This window comes from Camelus bactrianus, chromosome 3, assembly GCF_048773025.1.
Source record: "Camelus bactrianus isolate YW-2024 breed Bactrian camel chromosome 3, ASM4877302v1, whole genome shotgun sequence".
Classification (NCBI taxonomy): domain Eukaryota; kingdom Metazoa; phylum Chordata; class Mammalia; order Artiodactyla; family Camelidae; genus Camelus; species Camelus bactrianus.
In genome coordinates, this window is record NC_133541.1 from 144,914,699 (window position 1) to 144,939,217 (window position 24,519).

Below are 24,519 nucleotides of genomic sequence, written 5' to 3' on the forward strand. Positions count from 1 at the left end.
CAGGGGGCTTTATGTCCTGTTCACTTAGATCAATGTCTGTCATAGTAGGCGCTCAGTAAATGTCTGCTGCTGAATAAAGGCAGTTTTCAAAACAGTTCACCTATTCAGAAACTAAGGCCACAAATGTATTCAGCGTTCAAAAAACAAAAAACAAACAAACAACAACAACAAAAAACCCAGCAAGCACACACACAGAAATAAGAAGACTATTGTCCTATTCAACTTTATTGCAACAACTAACATTTACTGGGCACTAACTCTGAGAAGACACTGTGATCCATTATCTCAATCCTCTTAGCTGCCCTGTGACAGAAGTAGGTAGTATTATTATGATCCCAGGTTTACAGGTTCACACAGAGAATAAATAACCTGGCCAAGGTCACAAAGCAGTGCAGCTGGAGGAAGCTGGGTCTGTCAACTCCAAGGCTTGCCTCTCAACTACTACATCACATACACAGAACTACAAGTATTCTTCTTAGGCAAAGCTATGGAAAAGTGGCCAATGAGGAATGAAAACAGCAAAACAAAACAAAACAAAATAGAAACTCCAATGTAGTCAAAAACCGTTGGTCCGCCCCTCTCCTATAGCGGCTACTGTGGAATCTCCCCACCTGGGTACCCTGACTACGCCATGCCCAGCACAACTTCAGTGGTTTAAACAATCCAGATACTGAAAAGCAGGAACTAGAGTCAAGCATCTAATCAACATTTCAAAGAGCGGTAGATAACAAGTGGTAATGCCCCAGGGCCACAGACCAAAGAAATGACGGCTGTGACCTCAGACTAAGGCTGACCTCAGACCTTCCCAAGCCCTTCTCCCCATGTCTGCCTCTTCCCTCCCTCCTATGCCCTGCGTGTCTCTCCCCACCTCTGCACCTCCTCTCTCCCACTATATGGCCTTCACAAACACTCTGAAAATTTTTGTTTCCTGCTCTAAATTTCTCATCTAGTAAGTTAAATTTGTAATATTTCTCTAATGAAAAGAAGTCTACCTGTAGACAGGTAGAAAAATGTTCTCTGCATGTTGCAGCATCAGTCCAAAGGGCACATTATCAAATTCACACAGTAGTCACTAAAGAGACCACCAATCAAACAAATTAAAACTGACATCCCACATATTTATTTATGTAGCCTTCTGGTGTTACCCAAATAGTAACTACACAGGAGGACATTAAACCCACTAGACAGACTCTGCTCTTCTCCCATCAGTCCAGTAACACATCCATGACTGCAAAGTTCTGAAAATCTCTAAAATGGAAAGAAGTGTAACTCCAGAAGCATGATTGCAATCGTTACCAACAAACAAAAATATTTAAAATATTGAATTTCCTTAAAAAACTAGAATATTCATTAAATTAACTACTTAGAGATGCACTAAAACATAAGCTAATTTAACTTCTGCACTTACACCAAAATCTAAAGCAAATGTGCCTTAAAAGCAGACAGACAGTAAGCCAGAAAGAGAAAGAAAAATACCATATGTGCTCTCTCATATGTGGAATCTTAAAAAACAAACAAAGTATAAATACAGAACAGAAATAGACTCATAGACATAGAATACAAACTTGTGGTTGTCAAAGGCGTGGGGGGTGGGAAGGGATAGATGGGATTTCAAAATTGTAGAATAGATAAACAAGACTATACTGTGTAACACAGGGAAATATATACAAGATCTTATGGTAGCTCACAGAGAAAAAATGTGACAATGAACGTATGTATGTTCAGGTCTAACTGAAAAAGTGTGCCCTACACTGGAATTTGACACAACATTGTAAAATTATTATAAATCAATAAAAAATGAAAAATGTTAAAAAAAAAAAGCAGTCAGAGAATGAGGACAAGAGTTGGCAAGATAAACAATACTAAGAAACATATCTCAGTCTTTTCTTTCTGCCTTTGGATATTTTTCATACACTTATCTTAAATATAGAACCCTATTAAATAAACAGACTATGAAAGCAAAGTCATATTGCTCTCAAAATAGAAATACTTCCCAAATACAAAAAAAAAAAAAAAAATCAAGAAGCATTTATTTCTTGAATTGGTCAGCTGAAAACTGATTATGCCAAACCTAAGGAAGGAAAGGAAAGTTATTTCTGAAAACGGATCCTGTATTTAATAAATATTAAGCATGAAAAGGGAATGTCCATGTCACCTTCACATCATTTTAGGAAAAGGAGAAAAATCAAAATTCAGTTACAACAAAATCACCTGAATAAAATTTCATCAATCATAGTTTGAGATGTAATGATACAAAATAAACTTATTAAACTTCATTTTTTGAAAGCTTTTCATTTCCAAGCATTAAACCAAAGGATGTTAAAAAACTTGATAACCCAATTACAGCCTGATATTTCCAAACGGACAATTTAAATCAAAGTCACTTTCAGAGCTAATCAATGAATTCATCAAAAAGCCTCCTTTCTGATCTAAGCATACTGAGGTCTTTGGAGATGAATTCAAACTCTAGTTATGTTCAAATCAGTCTTTCTTTTCTGTAAATAATAAGCACAGTAGTTCTGTCATTTCTCCACTTTTTAAGATTTTTAAATAATATGTTAATGAATCACACACTAGCACAGATGCTTTTGAAAACACTGCAGAATTACTTCAGTTTAATTTATCAAGCTCCAGGGCTGAGTTTAAGTGTTGGGCAACATAAAGCCTGACTTTAGCCTTCTGTCTGCGTCGCACTGTAAAAGACTTTTAACTCACATTAATAGTGCGGGGCCACGCTGTCCTATGCGCGGCGCTGGGAGAGCTCTGCATGTGCTTTATATTATCTCATTTAGTCCTAACAACCCTGGGAAGGACATGGTTTTTACATCCACATGTGATGAGGCCCATAGTGAAAAAGGGTAAGTAACTCATTTCAGGCCACATGGCTAAAAATGACACTGCCTTACTAATGAATCTTCTGCCTCCACAGTGTGAATATATTTTATGAGGGAAATGAGAAGTGAACTAGCAACACGGTGCTGGCTCCAGGTACGCATAGTGCTTCCAACCACGAGATTGTTGCAAATTACCCACTACTACTAGTGAGGCAAGTCCTTCTCAGGCATACAGGATGTCATGCAAAGGTCTATTATTAGACCCTTAACTGACCTAAAAAGCATGACATTTTAAAAGTCTCATAAGATAGATATATTCTTCCAAAAATAAACCAGCAATGTGTCTTGATACTTCACATTTGGCCCAAAATATTGATGCATTCAATGTATTATCATAGGGTGATCTGCTCAGAGGAAAGGCTAAGTGACAGGAAAATATTCTGCATCATTAATATTCCCTAATTTCATAGCCGTCATGCAGAAAGGAGCATTCAGCATGACTCAGGCTCCAACAGACACAAGCTCAGAACGTGCTGCCTCCTGCCAGAAGCCACCCAGGTCTCCAGTAGCCAAACTTCAGCTGGAAAAAAAGGCGGCAGAGGCCACACAGCAAAGCAACAGACACTTCATGCTATCTGACTGATCTGGCAGCTGTCCCTTAGGTGATAGGGGAAAAGCAAAATATAAGATACTCAAGCAGTAAGGACTCTTGTGCATTTGTATTATTTTTCAAAAGCCTGCATTGCAGGATAGCACAACACAAACATAGGATCTTGTATTTACTTGTATCAACTTACAATTTTAGAGAAATCAATTGTTACTCAAAACTTTTTAAGGGAATATTTTAGAAAAACTGTCATACATTGGTTTGTCTCTCAGGATCCAGATCAAGGACAGATGTTCCCTCATGATAATTCATAAATTCTGAAGGTAATGTAGGAGGAAATTTTAAATATATTTGTGGGTAAAAGTATAATTATTAGAAAATATATATCCCATAGTGTTCAGGAAATGTCATGTTGATTTAGGAAATACACTCTAAACACATGTGAAAGGGAGCATGAGAAAGTGCCCAGGAGGGGTCAGGACAAAGCAGGGAAAACCTACAACTACATGAAGGCATAAGACGGGCTGGGTTTCTACTTAGTGGGAAAAAGTCTCAATGGTGAAAGGTTTAGCAGCAAGAGTTCATTATTTGAAAACAACTTTACTCATCTGTTTGTAATGAAAATTCAACTACACTAAAAAGAAAAAATAAACCAATGTTCCACTCTTCCCTGGTCCACTGAAAGTGTCAACAATATGGAACATTTCTATTTGGGATATTTGCAGATATGAGAGAAACACCTTGTGTCTTTTAAATTGCCACCCATCCTTAAGCCTGAGAATGACAAATTACCTAAAAAGGCAAAAAAAAAAAAAAAAGAAAGAAAGCTTTTCAAAAAGAGCAAGGAAAGAATCATCTCCTAATGAATAGGAAAGTAACTTTACAGTGACCTTCTTTCTAAAAGGTATACTAAAAGTGTCAGTTTATATAAAACTGTCAGGCACCTTTCTTAAAGGAAGAAGAATTGAAGTATCTATTACATGTGTAGAAATACTATGTAAAGTAAAAGCAGGCTTGACAATAACTAACAAGTGTCACTATTGGAAGAGTAATCCTTTCCCCTGACGGAAACTTGGGAACCCAAAGATAAATAAGATTTATGAAACCAGGCAAAAATATACCATCATCCAACGTAGCTATTCGTTGACATATGAAAAAAGTGTTGTGGTGCTAGCTATGATGTAAAATTGACCAAAGTGAATTATCCTTTCTAAACAACACTTGTGAGATACAGTCACTTAGGAAATAAAGGCCCCGCGCTGCCGTCACCACAGGCTGTGGCAGGGCTCTAACGCGCACGCGCACACGCCGTGCGGGGTCGCCTAGGAAACAGCAGCCGCCGGTAGCAGGACGGCGGAGCGGGACTCCGCACGCCGCGCCGGGCGCTGCAGGAGGTCAAGGCTCTAAGACGCATAAGTATCAAACCTCAGTGTTCTTACAGTTTGATGAATAATCCCATCTGGTTCAAACAGACCATAAGCACTTCTAATTTCACATCTAAAGTAAGTGCTTTTTTACAACTTATTTTCAGAATCTTTCAAAATTATACCCAGAAGTTTCTTCAGATACTCCAAAGACACTTCTGGCCATGATGCACAGCCATTATATCACTATGTGGTACCTTTTATATTATGGTATCTTTGAACAAGCAATGCAAGTGTCCCTACTTTTTGGCTGCATCCCTTCATAGATGGCATTGCCCATGTTCCTCAGTCCATGGTTTTCATTACAACGGAGGCAAAAGTAACTTGAACAGTAGACTCTGTGGAGAATCATTTTAAGACAGCCCCCAAGGAACATATCTCACTTAGAAAACAGGCCACCTGAAATAGCCAATCTCAGCTTTGCAGTAGAGGGATGCTCAGACTGCATGCAGGTGGACTTGGCACTTGTCTACATCAGGGGTCCATAAACTATGAGCCAAACCCATACTACCTCCAGTTTTTATGCATAAGGTTTTATTAGAACACAGTCACCTTCATTCACCTACAGATTGTCTGTGGCTGCATTTGCACTACAAGAGCAGAAATGAATCATTGTGACAGGACCATGTGGTCCACAAAATCTAAAATATTTACTAACTGGTCCTTCACCAAAACAAAAAACAAAACAAAAAAAAAAACAGTTTGCCAACCCCTCCTCTACACAACGAGATGTCAGCGGCAGCACAAAACTTCTCCAAGTACCATCTCCAATCTACAAGCATTGGACTGATGCTAGCCTAGGCATGGGCTGCTAGCTCATCTGGTGTCAAACACACAAACAAAAATGCACACTTTTAAGTCTTTTTAATCATCTCATATCAATCCCAAAGTTGCCTGGGCAAAGCACATGACGTTACCATTTCGAACTACCAGAGTCCCACCATTCCCACTGCCTTTACTAGTAAACTATGTTAACCCAAAAAGACTGCCCTTTAAAGTTCATCAAACCATGATTTCACTTGCATAAAAATGTTGTGGAAGATAGCGGATGAGGAAGGAAGTTGCCCATATGGCATCTGTTCCAGAAACCACCTTAGATCTAACTCCCCATCTAAATTGATCTACCCTGGATGTTTTCCCATTGGAACAGTCACTCCTAAGAAGAGGCCAAAGAAGCTACAAAGGAATTGGTGAATTCAAACTAAGGAACACAAGACAGTGTGGCTATATAGAGTCCCTAAATCACAATCCTCAATCCTTGTTGGCATCAACAGTAAATTCCACACTTCACAACGAAAATTTTTAAATTGTTTTAAATTTTTAAAAAATCAGTCTTCCAGCATCTTATGCTTCAAAAATGTCAGGGTTTTTTGTGTCAAGTTGGTTATATTTGTTAGTTTTTTAATAAAAAGATTTTGTAAAGGCATTTTCAGCAATGCTGTGCCAGCAAAGTGCTGTCCCGTCCACTGTGTGGGACACAAAAACACACATCACCTACCAGCAGGAGAAGCAGCCTTCTTTGCCAAATATTTTAGCCCCACTTCATCATGTTGGGGACTAAACTCAGTATGATAATGAAAGGCACATTTTAAAAACATGAATTTGGTAAAACAGATCTGTCCTTTATGTATAAGTTCCTTAACAGTGAAATCCTACATATTCTTCTGAACTTAACCTCAAGAGACATACCCTACAAAAAGCTTGCCAGTAGTTTCAAAAATAATCATGTGTCCTGAGACTGGCTGTTCCTCCCTTTTCCACTTCAAGTTGTACTCACTTTAAGAACATCTATTTTAGGGAGAGTCTCATCCATCTCTGTTCTTACTATACCTTTGCTAACTTCAACAGATTCTCCTCTCCCAAGTAAAAATACCCATTTGTCAGCTCTTTGCTCTCCATCAGCACTCTTGAGAAACTTTAATACTTTGATAATGACTCCCAATTCTACATTTTCAGCATATTGCTCATAATTTTACTGTCTTGAGATTTCATCAGTATCCAACTTCAATTCGAAAATGTAATGTCCAAAACAAAGTCCACTGCCCCATTTCTGAATTACTTTGTATCAGAAACCACTAGCACCATGCTAATATATTGGGAGCACTTTTTCACTCCTCCATCTCTATCGCTTTTCAGTGACCATGGTATAAAAATGTTGGTTCCCTAGAAAAACAAAATCCGAATCCAGGTATAATGCCTTGGTTTAAAATACAATTTCTCCTCTATGGTTTAAAACTACCATCTCAGGAATATTGTTCTCAACTGATTCTTTGAGCTGTAAACACATACCCACACAAGCACAAACAGACCCTAAGCTACTCAACAACTTCCCTGTGATTTCCCATCAACCAACTTCCTAATTACTTTTGTTTCCCACATCCTCCAGTTCCAAAAGTCTTAACACTTCATCTCCACCTGCTCTTTTCTTCCACTGGCTCAGACACTCCAGTATGTTCTGTGTAGTCCAATATCAACATTTCCCCAATGAAAAATGTACACACTTACATCTATAATGTACCAATCACTTTCTGTCATATAGAGGTCACAGATTAAAAACTGGTCCATTTCCCTTTCCCTACAGTTTTGTGCAGTCTGTGTATCATTGTCTCTGCCATTCATAAGTAAAAGCATCTCAAAGGCAGGGACCCCCAATTACTTTGTTGTTTCTTTGCTCCTAAATAAATACGCAATAAAACACTGACATGAATTTTAGCCAATCTATAGTAAAAGCAATAAAAGTCTTAAATTTAGTAAGCAACTCTGATGGAGTAGAATTTACACTCAAACTATTTTGTTGGTTTGTCCTCCCTTCCTCCCTCCCAAAAGCAGCCTATGCAGGACTAGATTTCTCTTCCTATCTTTGTGAAACATGGGATACATGACTTCCTCATGGTCACAAAATAACAGATAAAGCAACAGGTGTCTTCGATCTCACATCTAATATTACAACCATTACACAATAATTTAATGTCAGTGTCTATTTAAAATAGACAGAATTTAAGGTTCATAACAAAGGCATAACAAGAACAAGGCATATAAATAAGGATAAAACAGCTGCAGAAGTTCCAGAGGAGGGCAAAGTGATTGTAAAACAGACAAAAAGAGTCAGGAAATATGATGGTAAAGAGGAACAGTGAAAATCTATAAAACCAGGAAAAGATGAACTCCAGCTCGTTCTAGCATTTCTCAAAACACACGCTCAGGATCTGTCCTGGAACTTTAAATAGACAGGTTTGGGATAAATAAATGAATTCCTAATAAAAATGAGGGCTAATAAACTTGTAGAATTTGTCACTTCAGAAGAAAAAAGTACAGGCTAAAAAGTGTTTGAGAAAGTTTTAAATAAGTTTGATCAAGGTCCTGAATGGAAAATTTAACACAGATGACCCAGGCTTACATTCACTCCACAGAGCCTCTCTCAGCAGTGGCTTCAGGACTAAGCCCACACAGCTGTCCAGGGGCCTGTGATCCTCAGTATGGTACTGTCTGCATTGTTATGTAAAATTCCACCTATGCCTAACCCTTAAAGTCTGCGTAAATATACAAAATATTCATTATCTTCCTGCACCTTAATTTGCCACTCTGAGAGGATACTTAAAATACAAATCAAAGATTCTATAGACTTCTCCTTTAAAGTAACAAAGGGGGATAAAAAATCATCCTCATTTGATAGAGAAGACAACTGAAATAAGTCACAAGTCATTCCACCAATTAAAAAATGCTGTCAATTAGGACATATGTTACCCAGGGGAAAAAAAATTGGCTAAGGAAAAATGAAATACCTTTTTAATAAACTGGTTAAAGTACTAAATGCTCTCCCCCAAATCAGTCATGATTCCTAAGAACCCCAAGTTTCCTGAGTAACTGATCTCTGTTACCACGTCCTGCTGATACGCAGGAACTGCACCCAGGAAATGAGAAGGTAAAAAGTTCCTGTGCCGAAATGAAAACTCTCAAGGAAGAATGCAGAAAAGAAAATAAATTTTAATTTCAGGGCCTCACAGAGTCAGAGGCTTCCATTTGGGAACCCAAATAAGAGTTGCCCAGAAACAAAACCTAGAGCGCTGTTTCCCACCCGATGTACCAGGAAAAGCTACATACACAGAGATGTCCTCTGTGCGCACATATGCTCTGGCTTCCTCAGTTTCCTTTTACCAATTAATGGCCAGAAACATGCAAGTGTCCACTCTGCAGAAAGACAGAACTCCACAAAAAGAAACCTGCAGGCTTGCGTATCACACACACAGAGAACTAAAATGTTACAAAACACGGGACTGCCTGATACCTTCTGCCCACAGTGAGGACTCAGGTACCCCGCTCATCTATATGCTCCCAACACTCCAGGAAAACATCTGCAAAACACCGCAGGATGCACAGGCACCCTCGCCCTCCCCATCCCTCAACTCCCCTTCCTAGAGCCACTCACACTTTACAGAAGAGCCAGAGCTCTGTAGGTGGGCTGGTTCCCTTCCTCCTCGGGATGGAGGCGGCAGCTGCGGCAGGGCCCGCGCCTTACTGAGGAAGAAGCGGGGCAGCCACCCAGGTCTTTTCAACACCAACAGAGCAGAGGAGGCAGCGGCCCCACTTCCCTCCTCTTCTCTTTCTGGGCCTCTTCAGGCTGGGTCTTCTGCCGGGCCTGGTCCACTTGTACCTGGACAGTCAGGTTTGGGATGCTCTGTATTTTGATTTTAATAAAGTTCCCTCTGGGCGAAGGCTGCAGTCGGCCCTCCAGGTCCCCCCAAACCCGCCGCCCTCGGGGCTGGGGGGGGTGGGGCCCTAAGACGTCCTCCCGGAGTCCTGCCGAGGAGCCAGGGTCCAGTGACTGGTTGAGGGAGAAGACCCCCAAGGGGGCAGAAGGGAGGGCGAGAGAAGGAAAGGATGGCGGCGCCGGTCCTGCTGATCCCGCTGCCCGGGCCACTACTTCATATTGAGGTCCCCGCCCACACCCCTGGCTGGGGGGTGGTGGCCGAACTTGGGGTCCCGGCTCATATACTCAGGGTGGAGATGCTATAGACGCAGAAGGGTGGCGGAGATGGCACTGAGGTGGGGGATCCAGCCAGCTCCGCTCGGCGCCACCCTGGCTTCCGGCTCCCACAGGTGTCGCTGAGGCTGGGACCCCCTCCCTCCACCATGGGGGTCCCTTGCCCCAGGCCCCAGGATGAGACAGAAGCTCCAGCCGCATCTCAGCGCCCTCTCACCGCGGAGCCGCTGACGAGCCCCGCCCGAGGTAGCCGCCTCCCGGCCCCCCGGCCGCCGGCTCGGGCTCCGGCGTGTGCAGCTGCCGCTGCCGGCGGGGAGGGGAGTGGGGAGACGGGAGGCCGTGGCTCCCGCTGGCCCCAGGTTGGGCGCAGGTCTCGGCTGGGCCAGCGCACAGGGGCTGGGTCCCTCGGGTGCTCCCTCGCTCTCATGCTGGCGGTGGTGGCAGCAGCTCCAGAATCTCAGCTCGCAGTATTGCTCGCTCAGTGCCTGGGTCTGGCCTCACTCCAGAGAGAGGGGAGGAGGGAAAGCGGTGCAGACTGATGACAATTATAAGGACACTAATCCCATTCGGGAGGGTTCCACCTTCACGACCTCGTCTAATCCTAATCACCTTCCGAAGGCCTCACCTCTTAGTACATCTGAGCATCTCATAGGGATGAAAAGGAAGGGGGGTGGAGGGGCAGAATAGAATTTCAACGTGTGAACATTCAGTCCATAACGCCCTTAAAGATGTTTTTCTTAAGAAGCCGGTCTACCCCAGAGATGAATTGCCAGTGTTATAAACCATAGACATTTCTACCATAGTTTTTGTTTTAAATAGCAATTTAAAACAAATTTGGTATGCAAATATTGGTAACATGTAGAGTTTTCTTTTTGGCTTCTTAAAGTTTAAAACTTCTAGCTATGTAATTCCAGGATCATTTTTAATAAATTAATTTGTGATCTCTAGATGACTGGATTTTAATTTCTTACATTATCATTGCAAAACACATCATATTAGTGACATTTTAAGCTCTTTTTTTAGACCCATGTGTAAGAATGATGATTAATTTCCCTTTTACAACCACAAATTATTTTTATTTAGTTTAAAACAATCTGAAACTTACAGAAAACTGCAACTAGAATATAAAGAACTATTTTTTAATCTTGAACGCCCATTTGGGATTGAGTTACCAACCTGACTATAGTTCCCTGAGGCAGCTCCAACACTAGCTCCCTTTCTCAGAGGTGGGAGGTGTGGAGACGTGGACTATACCTCGCCCGATCTGCACAATAACTCCTCACCCACCCCACAACCCCCATCATTTGCATTTCTGTTGTTCTGGGTGGGGGCAGTTAAGGTCTTGGCCCCAAATTCTGGGCCAAAGGCAGAACTCATGCAAACTGTCCCCTGCCCCAGAAAGTGCAGTTTCTCAATTCGGAGGGAGGAAAAAGGCACACCCACAGCAGAGCAGGGGCAGCAGATGGGAGTGACCCCAAATTTAAAGCCCTGAGGAGCGGGTCTGAGAACAGTCTTGGCCCTGCTGTCCCGAGCAAGAAGCGAGCATCCAGGCCTCACCTACATTTGCCTCTGAATTTCGTGCTTTCCCAGAAGGTCTAAGGGGTGGACTTCAGCCCCCAGGCTGTCACATGACCCACTATGGTCACATGATTCACGGACACCGGGGACAGTGGTTAGTGTCTTTTCACCTCTCTGAGCACAGGTTGGAGTGGCCGTGGTTTCCCAGGGCAACCTGGCGGGTAGGAGCAGTCGCCGCTGCCCTGGTGGAGGCTCTGTGGCCTTCTCCTCTGTGCTCCTGGGAGTAGTGCAGTGACAACAAGGTCACCAGAGCCAAAGCAGGAGTGACAGGTGTGGTGGGCCCACCCATGGCTTCCTGGGAAGTGCAGGTTAGCTCCCCTAAACCTTGTATTTCCTCACTTCTCATCTCTCCCTAACCTTCTCCTCTAATGTCCTTTCAGCTTTCTGCCTTACAAGGGGAAGCCTGGGGAAAAAAAGTAACTTATTGGATGATTTCCAATTTGCACTTTCCACGTGTAAAGCCCAGTGTGGGCTTTGTGAGAGAAACGCAAACCTGTGAGAAAGAACTCTGTTGTTAGGATAAGGGACTGTGATCCACCATCTAGTGGACAAGAAATTGAAAATACACAAGCAGGTTTTCCTTTTCCCTTGTCTAGAAAAACAAGTGTCCCAGAAGCGCACAGCCTAGGCCTAGGCTCCAGCCTTCGGCAGTGAGTAACCAAAAGCTATGACTGGAGCCCAGACTAGGTCTTTACCTCCTGGATGTGCTTCCTGGTCCTTCTGCTGCAGCTCGCTAAGGGTTCATAATACTCCCAGTCGTGGGTTTCCGTGAAGAATTCTTGGGAGAGGATCTTCCATCCGCAGGTGTCCAGGTCGTGGCCCAAGTAGACCTGAAGTCGACGATGTTAGGTAGTTAGATAGAAATGAGCACTGGGCAGGGGGAGAGGAAGGGGGAAGGAACAATCCAGTAAATAACAGTATGTATGCATTCAGGATAAGGGACTCCGAAATTTTCGCTTTCTCTAAATGAGGGCCAGCAAAAGAAGCCACTTAAAATCAAAATGCTGCAGCTGCATATAAGAGAAGGACCCGGTGTAACTTGAATCAATGCTCATTGTAACGTAATTAACATTACAGTCTGAGCCCCCTCCCATTGGTTTGTCTATGTGCTTCATGGGTAAAAACCTGCCCAAAAGGGGATGGGCATGCCAGAGCACAAGGAACCTGAGCTGTCAATCAACCAGAGCAAAAGGAACTTGAGTCGTCAATCAGCTTGTTAACTCAAAGAACCTGAGCCATTAATCAATCAATCACACACACACACACACACACACACACACACACACACACACACACACACACACACACACACACACACACACACACACACACACACACACACACACACACACACACACACACACACACACACACACACACACACACACACACACACACACACACACACACACACACACACACACACACACACACACACACACACACGCCCCTAAGACAGGATATAAGACAGAAAAACAAAGGAGCAGCGCCATTTTTCCTCTCTTGGATTGGCCAGCTCCCAATTCTTGGGAAAGTACTATTTTTTACTACCTTTTCATTTTACTAATAAAAATCTGACATATCACACTTTCTTTCTCTCGTTAAAAATTCTTTCTTTGAGGGATGACTAAGAAACGAGGTAATTCTTATTTCCCTTTTCCCAGTAACAGTAACAGTGGCGATCTCCTGCTCAGTCACCTCCGGGACGCCCCCAAACAGCACTGTCCACATGCCCAAGATCTCCTCGGGGAATATCAGCAAGCACGGCTCCAGCTGCGAGTTCACAGGGCTTGGCTGCTGGTGCACTGAGCGCAGATCCTGGAAGAAGCGCCCGGACCAGCTTCACGCCCTGGCGGAGACTCCAGCTCCACAGCGGGCGTCCGCTGCTCCGTGACTGTGAGTCCCGGGTATGCCGGATCCGCCTCATCCTCCCTCAACATTTCTAGCACCTCAATCTAGGTGACCACTCTGCAGGCGCTCACTATCCACACTGAGGACACCTGGGCCTCCATAGGCGCCAAGGGGGCTGCCACAGAGGCACATCTCTACCTGCAGATGTGCTCAGGATCGGGCTGGACTTGGCCCACACTGGGATCCAGAGAGGGCTTCCCACCTCTTTTCCAGACAAACTTCAGGGCAGCAGGTCCCCTCGAAGGCTGCACATGCTCCATGGAAAGCCACCCTCGGTCCAGGACGGGAGCTTCTGGGGCCCAGGGCTTCTGCCCTGGGTCACTGAGGCAGTGGCCCCAGGCCAACCCCTGCCTGCTGGGCTGCACAGCCTGCAGGTCCTGTTGGACATGGGTGTGCCAGGCTTGGCGCCCCATCCCGCACCCACCTGACCGCTGGTGCCGCTCCTCTGCCTCTGGGCCATCCGGTTTTAGCAGGTTATGGCAAACTTGCCCTCAATCTCATTCCAGGAGATGATGAAGATGAACTTGTGCTTCTTCCGCTTGTAGAACACATGCAGCCTCCAGGCCACCCAGTCCAACTGGAGTCTCTCCTTGAGCGCCAAAAACATGGTGGCTCCAGGGCCAGGCCCCGGGGAAAGGGTCACCAGCCCTGCCCGCCAACGGGCTCAGCCGCTGGCTGTGCCGTGCCCAACAGCACCCCCGCCCCCCACCGCTTACCCTCGCCAGGCGCCTTCGGCCATCCTAAAACGCTGAGGGGCTCTCCCTGCTTGCTCGCCCGCCTCTCTGCCTTCCGACCGCCCCGCTTCTTTGTGGCGCAGCTCGCGGGAAAGAGAACACGCCCCCAGGAGCATGTAGTTCACACGGTCACGTGCAAGGGGTATCTGTTTACAAGCCCCGAGCTGCCGCAGCGCCTGGCGCCAGCCCTAGCCACCCCCTGGGGCGAGGCCGCGGTGCTGCACCTGCGGGGCTCCGGAGGTGAGGCGCGGTTCCGTGGGGCCAGGCATGTGGTCGGGAACCGTGTGTGTGTCTCCACCGCTAGTACCAAGGCTGAACTCCCCGCCCCCCCCTCCTCTTCCCGGCAGCCAGGAGCTGGCTTGACGGAGGGTCGCGTCTCCTAAACTTTGTGCCTCAGTATTGTCACAATGTCGCCAGTCGGCTGCTGACATAGGCTCCACTTGGACGTAAACACGGACACGTGCCGCACTCCGGTGCCGCGGTAGCGGCGGCAGCGCGCACAGCCGCCCGCGCCCGTTGGCCCCGCCCCCAGCACCCCCGCCCCGCCCCGCCCACTGGCAGCTGAGAGCCCCTCCCTTCTTCCTTCCGCGGAGCCGCCTGCGGGCTGGAGCCGCCGGTTGGCCGGCGGTGAGAGTGGCAGGTGCGCCCTGCGGTAGAGGTGGCCTCCGAACCCAGGAAAAGAGGAACAAAGACGGAGGGACTGAGAAGTTTTGAACTCCATTTATTCAAAGGGACCCTCAAGTGTAAGTTTTCCTCCATTCACCCGGGGGGATAATTTCTAAATTCAGAAAGTACTCCGTATCATATGAACTATGTGCTTTATTTTATTGAGACCCCCTAGGCTGTTGAATTCTCTCCTAACATCCTTATGATACAATTTTTAAGATATGAAAGGAAGGTGTCTGAAGACAACTCAGTAGAACTCCGAAACAAAATAAAATTAAGTGAAAGTTAAAAAAAAAAGAAACAAACAAACAAATAGTGGAAGGAAGGGAGGAAGGAAGAAAGGAAGAAAGAAAATACAGACACCCCAAGCCCTACTACCTCACAGCACCTCTATGGTTTCCCACTACCTCTCCTTTTCCTCCATTCTACAGTGGCATCTTACAATTATTTTCTTGGATTTTTATTTTACTTTTGCCATTGCTTCCTCTAAAAAAATAAGAACTTAATACACACTGGAGTTTCAGAGGACAGCATTTAGGATACTGAAAGGAAAATTGACAGCAGTTGAAATCAGTGTTGGCAGACGTAGTTAAGGACCTTATCATGTCTGTCCTGAACTTTTCATTCAGCAAGTGTTTACTGAGATACAAATATGTACATGCCAGGAACTGTGCCGTATGATAAAGATGTGAAAAATAATGGAGCTTTTTTAAACCTACTATTTACTGAACACTTAAATTGCGAGGAGCTGTACACACATTACTTCACTTAACCCTTACAATCTACAAGAGAGTTCAATGAAATTTATAAACTTTTTCCAATATGTGCTAAATGGGCTAGGACAGTCATAATCCCTGCCCCAGTAAAGTGTTTGGTCTTAGTGGAGCAGATAGATAAGTGATCTGACAATTGCAATTCTGTATGACAACAGCTACTGTAGGAGAGGTACATGTGGCTGAAAGACATTGGAGGCCACCTCAACCCCTGGGAGGACGGAGAAAGCTTCCTAGAGGAAACAAAGGCTAAATTTGACCTAAAGCACCTAAAGGATGAGGCAGCAAAGGTTGATGAAGAGAAACCGGCCACTTTCAGTGAGAAAAACCCAAAGTTGCACAATGTCTCTGTTATCCCCCCATATTACAGACAGATAAAGTGAAGCACAGAAATTAAGTAACTTGCTCAAAGACATGGTGGCTGAACCAGAATTCAAAGTTTGTTTTCACTTCCTTGCTTATCCAACTTCCATTCTCTCATCCTCCCAGTGGTCTTTTGTCAATACTCTGAACTCTTGAACAACAGGGGTTGAACTGTGAAGGTCTATATATACACAGATTTTTCCCCAGTAAATACATGGTGAGCAGATTCCTAACATCAACTGTCACAATGCAAAACCCAGGGTCTGCACCCAATTTCTGGATGTATTTAATTTGAACAGACCCAGATAACATTGGCTAAAATGGAGGGTGAGTGCCCGTGAGAAAGGACTCTTTAATGACATAAGAATAATTATAAACATTCTACCTACCCTTCTACAAAGGGCCTTATGAGAAAAGTGTACCAAACACTTATTGGACTTAAATGATGCCCAGATAAATAAAAAGGTCTTCAGGAGGCCAAGGCTGTTGTGCAAGTTTCCTGGAATCTCAGGCCATGTGAACCAGCAGATCTGATGGTAGCTAGAAATAGCTGTGCTGATTAAAGAGAAAAAAAAAAAAATATTGGCCTGGTTCACATGTGGGTTAAGTGGCAAACTGATGGCAGCCATAAGTGAACAGTTGTCACACTACAGCTGCACTCAGAGCTCGCCCTAAAGGAACGCATCCCTAAAGGGACATCCTCCCAGTGGGAAGAGCTCCAAACAGAACAATTCATACATTACATTATATGGAGGCAGAAGTGGCCTGAGCTATGGATATGCATAGACTACTGGGAAGTAGCAAATGACTTTTTGTCAGGGGCTTTGGTAAAGCAAGAAAAAAAAAAAAAAAGAAAACAGAGACAAGGAAATCTGGGGAAAGAGGCAAGTGGATGGATCTCTGGGGGCAGATATATAGCATGCAGACCATTGTCTCGTGTTAGTGCCCACCAAAGAGCACTCTCTGAATAGAAGACTCTCAGCAATCAACTGGACAGCTTAGTTTGCTCTGTGAGTGTGAACTATACTCCATCCTTAACCTTTAGCGGTCCCCTGTTTGGACGATTGGTGCATGAACAGATATGACACCATGGCTGGGAAGAGCCGTGGGTACAGCAGACTGGGATCCCTCTCCCTAATGCAGATCTAGACCCTGCTCCTTTCTGAGTGCCCAGCTTGTCAACAGTAGAGCCTGGTCCTGAGTCTGTGATATATTATCCTTCAAGGAGACCAGCCAGCCATTTGCTGTCAGATTAACTTTATTGGATCCCTTCCACTCTAGAGATGGCAACAGTTCATCCCTGCTAGAATTTAAACCTACAATGGTAATGCATTTTAATTCTCTGCCAGCAAAGCCTCCACCAGCACCATGAATTTGGGGCTTACAAAATGCCTTATTTATTGGCACAACATCCTCTACAACACTGTGTTTGAGGGATTAATTTATGACAAAAGTTGTGAAACCAGGGGTGCATGAGCACAGATTCCACTGGGATTACCATCTGTCTCATCACCTAGAAGGAGTTGATCTGATATAGTGGTTGGATGAGCTGTTGATGGCTCAGCTCAAGTTTCAGGTTGGGGAAAGTGTGTGCTATGTGTGCTGTATCGATGGCTGACATATGGTGCTGTCCTGTCAGGAACCAAGAGGTGAGAGTACAAATGGCCCCATTTACCATTACTCCTAGTGACTCAATTTCAAAGTTTATGCTTCCTGTGTCTGAAGCTTTAGGCTCTACTGGATTGGAGATCTTGGTTTCCAAGAAGGAAAACACTTCCACCAGAGGACAACATAAGCATTCCACAGGAACTGACTATCATCTAGCCACTTTGGGCTCCTGATTCCAGTGATTGGCCTTCTCATTCCTGGATCATCAGACAAAAGAGAATTAATATGTTAATATATTTTCAAGATTAACTTGCCCTTAGTAACGTGAAGAACCTGGGTCACTGCTGTATAGTGGAGGCAGGAAGGAATAGTCACAAACTTCACTGATGCATCACCTGGTGTTTTGTGACAAGTGATAATGGTATCTTGGCATTTACAGCAACAATGTCCTCATGGAGGTAAAGCAAATCAAACCTAGATGAAGAAGGTCTGGCTCACTCTACCAGGCAGGCAACCTTAGATCAGCTGAGACACTGGTCAAAGATGAGAGAAATTTAGAATTAGTGGTGGGGAGGAGAGATGCTGACTCTCAGCAAGGCTTTGGGAGCAGCTGTAGCCACCAGGATATTCCACAAACCCTCTTATAGAGATTGCAGCTGGCCAGCACCTGGAAGGAGACTCAGGGGCAGATTAGAGTTAAGGGAGAGAAAAGGTGGGTCTGAGGAGTCCTAAGGCTCTAGTGCACCAGCACCCACTCTGAGCATCACTTAGCACCCTCCTGGCCCCGTGTCCTACTGCAGGCACCTGTCCTACTACCAGTTCTTGGAGACTTTGACCAGCTTCCTGCAGGTGCAACTGGGGAGTCCCTTACTCTGGCTAAGGCGTGAGCCTCTCCTTTCCTTTCCTGGAAGCTTTCTGACAAGAAATGCAGGATGCGGAATGTGCAGCCTACAAGTGCTTATGTGATAGTCAAAGTCCAAGGGCCACTAAATCCATGGCAGGTGGAAGCCTGTGGGAAAAGCCTTCTCTTCATTTCCTGGCTTTCATGAGGCCTCCCAGAAAGCCTGTGGACTCCAGCACAGGTCGACCATGGTCATTGTGATAACATATCCATACTTCAGCATTTCCTTCTTCCCTGTTTTCACCGCCTTGTTCATTATTCCTACTCTATGGGTCACATTCCCAGATAAATTCCCTTTGAGGAGGCCTTTTTGGGAGGAATTCATGTCAAGACAGTAGTCTTATTAACTAAGTTGAAGTAATGAATTCAAATAATTCAGATCTTAATATACAATTTTGCTGCCTTATTCATATGTACAGGATTTAGGAAAAATGATGGTTTTGTAAATTAAAATAATTGTTTCAACTTAGCCAAACTTTATTCAATTTCCATTTGAAAGTTAGTAGTTGCAGGAGTAAGTTGTTATATCAATAAAATGTTCATTTTACTGTATGTAATGTGCACACATACACTTTGAGATTTATACACTGTGAATAAGAGGGAATTCTTATGCTTCGAAGTAGTATGAAATTGTCCAACACTCTTTCTATATTGTTGAATAATTAATACCGTTACATTCTCAAGGTAAATAAATATGAAAAGAAGGGAAATGATCTTCAGTAACAAGGTAAATGGAATTTGTGGCATTATTTCTGTTGATATTTGTAATGTCAATTTACATTTCCACCATCAGAGGTCATGAAAGAAAAATGGTGAAAAGAAAATTTGAGCTTTGTTGAAAAAGCTGAAGTTTGAAATCTGAACTGTAACATTCTTAGTTTTTTTTTGGTTTTTTTGTTTGTTTGTTTGTTTGTTTTTTACAAAGGAAGAGCCACAGTCTACTTAATTTTATATGTAAAGGAAGAAAAATAATTTTTAATAATAAACTTAACTGATAGATTACAAAAACATGAGGTTCTTATTTGACTTTGGTTCTTTCAAATTTTAGTTTAAGAATAAAATTGTAAATGCAAAATGGTGACTGATTGTCTTGGGAATATATAATATTTATTTCAGCTGGGTTTGTGGGTCTGTAATTGATGGAAATTATCCCACTTATTAAAAAAGAAAGGAAATAAATACAATTAATACTTAGAAATATTTAGGAATACACTTCTTTGTGAAAATAATATCCACTTCATAAAGCATAATAAAGTGTGTCTCAAAGTTTTCATTTGAGAAACTGACAATGCAAAGTGTATCAAATATCTTATTGATAATAAATTTTAATATAAGTGTCTAGTATTGATATATATTTTGTTATTGGTACCATGTGTTGATTTAAAACCTTTCTTGCTCTAAGTAAATGATTAGAAATTAAAAAATAACAGTGAGTTAAAATCATTATTTGAGTTTAAAAAAAGCACAGAAGTCATCACTTGTCATGACACTTTTTGGGAGATAGTAATAATTTTAAAAACCTTCTTATAAAATGAAAATAATATGTTTGCATTATCATAGTTTCATATGTTTTCAAAAACTCTGTGACACATTAAATAAGGAAGTCACAAGAAGACAACTGCTGTGTGAATTTACTTGTATGAGGTATCTGGAGTAGACAGAGTCATAGAGACAGAAAGGAAAATGGTGGGTCTGTGCATTATTTACTGGGTATTGGATTTCAGTTTTGCAAGGTTTGAAAAGAGTTCTGAAGATTCTACAACAATGTACTTGTTCTTAACATTGCTAATCTGTACACCTAAAATGGTTAAGATAGTGAATTTTATGTTATGAGTATTTTACCACTATTTTTTTAAATGGGAGATAAAAAATACTGTGCATATAAATTGACATCAGACAATCAAAATCCTGGTAGGGGGAAATTGTATTTGACTTACACAAGAAATTTAGATTAAAATGTGACACCATCTACCCAAGATTCCTCATTGATCCAACAAGTGTAACAAAAGAATCCACACCATATTGTCATGAGGAATAAATGAATTAAAACATTTAAAACTGCTCATCGGTGACTGTACATCACAATGCTCAGTGCCCGTTAGCTCTCGTGTTGTTGTTGTGAAACACTTCCTCGTATGCTGCGCCTAGTACCCAGATTTAATACCTATTATTATCATCATTATTAGTTGTTCTATTTTCCAATCTAGTGTATAAAAAGACACTTTTCGTATGTATCTTGGAAGCCCAGGGACGTCACAACCATCAAAAAGCCTTAAAAGTAATAAAAACAGAAGTCTTTATCTCAAAGAAGAATTCATTTTTGTGGGCTATTTGTTTAAACAGCCAAAACTTAGTCTTCACTAATGTCCGTACAGGTGTCCCTCCCCTTGCTTGTCCTCTTTTATTGAATCAGTTCTATCTTATTGGGTTTAAATAAAGTTCTGGCAGCACCCATACTGCTTACATGTGCAGCCTGCTTCTGTCTGAAGTTGTTCTCCGTGTTACAGGCAATGACCGTGGGGGTGCAGTGGATGAGGAGGCCGATTAGCATCTGGGACTTCAGAAATTTTCACCACAGATTTCACTTTAATTCATGCTCCTTTCTTGATAAGAGTCACTATTCTAAAGTCATTCTTTGTTGTTGTTGTTGTTGTTGTTTTAATTTTACTTTTAGATTTTTTTGTTTCTCTCACTTGTTTATTTCTTTAGTAAATTTAAGGTCCATCAATTTTAACATAAAAACAGATTCTGCTACTTCTGTGAATACTGATGTGTTCTGTTAGTTGAGAAATATTTTATCTTGGTTTGTTTTAGGTTATAAAATCAATTTCAAGAGGAAAAATATAAATTAATATTTGATATGAATTGGGAGAAAACTTTATTTTCTTGAAGTCCTTCTTTGAAGACTCCATTATCCAGAAAGTCAAAGCACACATGGCATTTTCTACTCTCCACATAAATCTCACTGATGGGAAACAAGATTTCTTTGAAAGAAGAAGACAGTATAAAGAGACTGTTTCTACAATTCCACCAAAACTTTCACCAATGCTTCCCAAAAACTTCCAAAAGTAATTTCAGCTCCCTCCCCTCCCTTGTTTGCCCTCTGCAGGATGTTTTAATGAGCAGTGAGCTGGTTCTCATGGTGAAAGACAAAGGAAGAAAAATCCTGAATAGCCTGCCATCTGCATTGTTCCACATTCGATAATTAGGGACATTAAGAGTAGCGTTAGTACTGTAACACCACTGCCTTATGGAAGGAATCCATTTACATTTGGGAAAACTACAGAAGGGACAAAAGAACATCCAATTCAACTTTATTTCATGCTCATATCCCCAAGCCTTCAGTGCCTTCTTATGCTGTAAGTTGGAAATGCCAGCTCTTCTTTGTTTCTTTTTCTAGTAGAGAATTCATTTTTTCAGTATTTATGTATTTACTTACATGCTTACTTACTTGTTGAATACCTGCTCTTTCTCTTTCTCCTACTAGATCATAAATTCTTTCAGGGTGGGTGTTGTGTTATCAGTTTTCTGTGTAAGACCCATGTTTTGCACTAGTCAGTGTTACATAGCTAGTTGTTGAAACCATTGGCTTTAATGTTTCAGTTACACTTTATTATCTCATGGTTTAAGTTATAAGTTAAAACATTTCTTAAATGATTGTTCTATGCATGGGGTAATGGTGTCCCACTCCCCCACTAACCTACCACTATGTATTGGGGAGAGAGTCCTTTGGCCTGAGCCTGGGAAGCCACATTATTTCTAGGTGGGAAGAATCACAATCACAATCTAAATGCGGTGATGATCCATTATGACTTTCTCTAACTTCAGAGAGAGCCATGAAAACCAAATGTCTAGGGGGAGCACAGTGAGACATGTGGGAACTGTAGCATCATTTCCATCAGCTCAGCAGCTACTCAGAGTCAACCCACATTTCTCCGCCATCCCAGGGTCTAGTAAATGGATGGATGAGTATCTTCTCATTATGGATAAATATCGCACCAAAGGGAAATTGTTCTCATTTTATGTCTTAATTCTCAAAGGTTCAGAATAAATTAATAATATTGACTAATTGCTTACTATTTCACAATAGGGTTCCTTCTCTAGAATCAGAAAGACCATTGGTGATGACCTATGTGATAAGGTACCTGTCCCAATATCTTTGAGAAGTCTGAAGAAGATTTGCAATTTTCACCACATTTTTTTTTATAAATTAAATTAACAAGGTAAAGAAACTGTCTTCAGGAGTTTAATTTCCTACTTCTTATAAAAAATAAACACATTTAGGCTGTTCACCCACTCTGAAAAGCTATTTTTTAAACATAAGTAAACATTCAGGATTAATGCTCCCCTCCCCGTGTCCCCACTGGGAAGAAAGGAGATAATGATTTATTTTGCTTAAAAAAAGAGAATAAAACCCATGAGATTATGACCGCCATATTTCAAGGTTGTTTCCGATCTCTTGATACTATTATAAAAGAGATATATTTGAGTTAATTTTAATTGAAATTGAGTCTTTTATCTAAAAATATGTAACATGGAGACTGCAAGAAATAAAGAAGTAAAGTCATATATTAACAAAAATGTACATTTAGTGTAAATCTAAGAAGAAACCTTAGGCTTATAAGGGGGACTTTCATGGCAGACCCAGCTATGACTTTAAGCGTGGCGGTAGACCCTATATAGAGCTTGGAAACGCCACCATCACAAATATACTTTGAACCCAAACATCAAGGAATATGGCAATTGAATGGCCAGAGATGTCTGTCATCCTGGAGGAGAAATTTGGATGGTCTGAGAACTCCCAGTCCTGTGCAGCAGAGCCACAGGTAAGTGAATCACAAGACTGGGGAGGCAGAGCTGGCAGGGTCAGCAGGCAATTGAATGGAAAGCAACTTGGGGGAAGGCTACTGAAAAGGTAGCATCTGACATTAAAAGAGAATTATATATTTTTGGCTCAGATCAGCAGTCTTTTTTTTTTTTTTTTTTTTTGGTAGAATCTTTTTTTATTCAGGAAAAATACACAAAAAAACAAAAAAGTTATCCAACCACACAAAGGAAGGGTATGAGAAGAGGGAGGTGTCCATCCAGCCCTGGCCTCTGACCATGTGGTTTGGGCAGCAAAAAGGGGTGTGGGGTAATGGTCCCAAAAATAAAAATGGTGTATGTGGGGGGGAAGGAGAGGGGTGCAAAATCAGTGGGGAGCAGTAGGGGAAGGGACAGATGAAGTCAGTACTGGGAACACCACAGGAGGGAGCCATTTTATAACATTTCTCGTTGATCATACCACCGTGGGCACCTTCTTTGCCCATCAGCAGGACTAGCGTCTTGGCAGTCACGGTGACCATGATGTTGAAGGTGAGTGCGCCACCTGTGATCTTGGTACAAAGATCCATGGGAAATTCCCCATCCTGCAGCAGTGAGTCCCGGATCACAGAACATTTCTGGCCCCCAAGCCTTAGCCCACTCATGAAAAATCTTGACCAGTCTTTGCCAATCAGGACACCAACCTCAGCTGGTGTGATGCTAGCAAAGGTTTTCCTGGGGTGGCGGCCCAGTTGTGGGGCGAGTCCTTAGAGCCCACCATGGCCGCATCCTGACAGGTCCCGTCCACGAGCAGGTTGTGGATGTAGGTGTTCCCCGGCGCTGCTGCTGGGGCCGCAGGCGGGGCTCGGGAGGCCTCGGGCTGGCGGGCGGGGGGAGGCGGATAGCTCGGGGCACGGGCTGCCCACTGGACGGCGGCTCTGCGAACTGTCCCAACGGTCTTCTAAGGTCTGGATCATATAACCAGAATATACTGCAAAACTGGAGTTTACATTTTGAGTTCTGGCAACTCTTCAAGAACAAAAGGCTATTTTATTTTTGGTTTCTTTTCTATTTTGAAAAGCTCTCTAGTCTTTAAAGATTGAAACCTCTGGGTTATATATATATATACATATAATCCCCAAAAAACAGTCTGCAGTCTCAGGTGCACACTTTGGTCAGCGGTGGACACAGGAGGGGGTTGGGGGTTTCTCAAGGCCTGGAGGGCATCTGCATGGACTTTACTGGGGTCAGGTGGACCAGAAACACTAGGGAGTAGCTGGATAAGAGCTGGGCAGGTTCCAGGAGGTCATTTCTGGGAGAAAGAATGGGCGCCCTT

The 24,519-nt window shown here is 42.9% G+C and overlaps 1 long non-coding RNA gene and 1 pseudogene across 1 annotated transcript; one reads left to right on the plus strand and one right to left on the minus strand.

Annotated features, from left to right (window-relative positions):
* The window catches only part of LOC141577186 (large ribosomal subunit protein uL16-like), a 29,361-nt pseudogene extending 15,171 nt beyond the window's left edge, over positions 1 to 14,190 (minus strand).
* A 434-nt stretch (positions 14,191 to 14,624) lies between these two features.
* On the plus strand, positions 14,625 to 22,938 carry LOC141577190 (uncharacterized). The gene is made up of 3 exons (XR_012505892.1): positions 14,625 to 14,812; positions 21,195 to 21,739; positions 22,471 to 22,938. It is a non-coding gene; the product is annotated as an uncharacterized LOC141577190 (long non-coding RNA).
* The last annotated feature ends 1,581 nt before the right edge of the window (positions 22,939 to 24,519 follow it).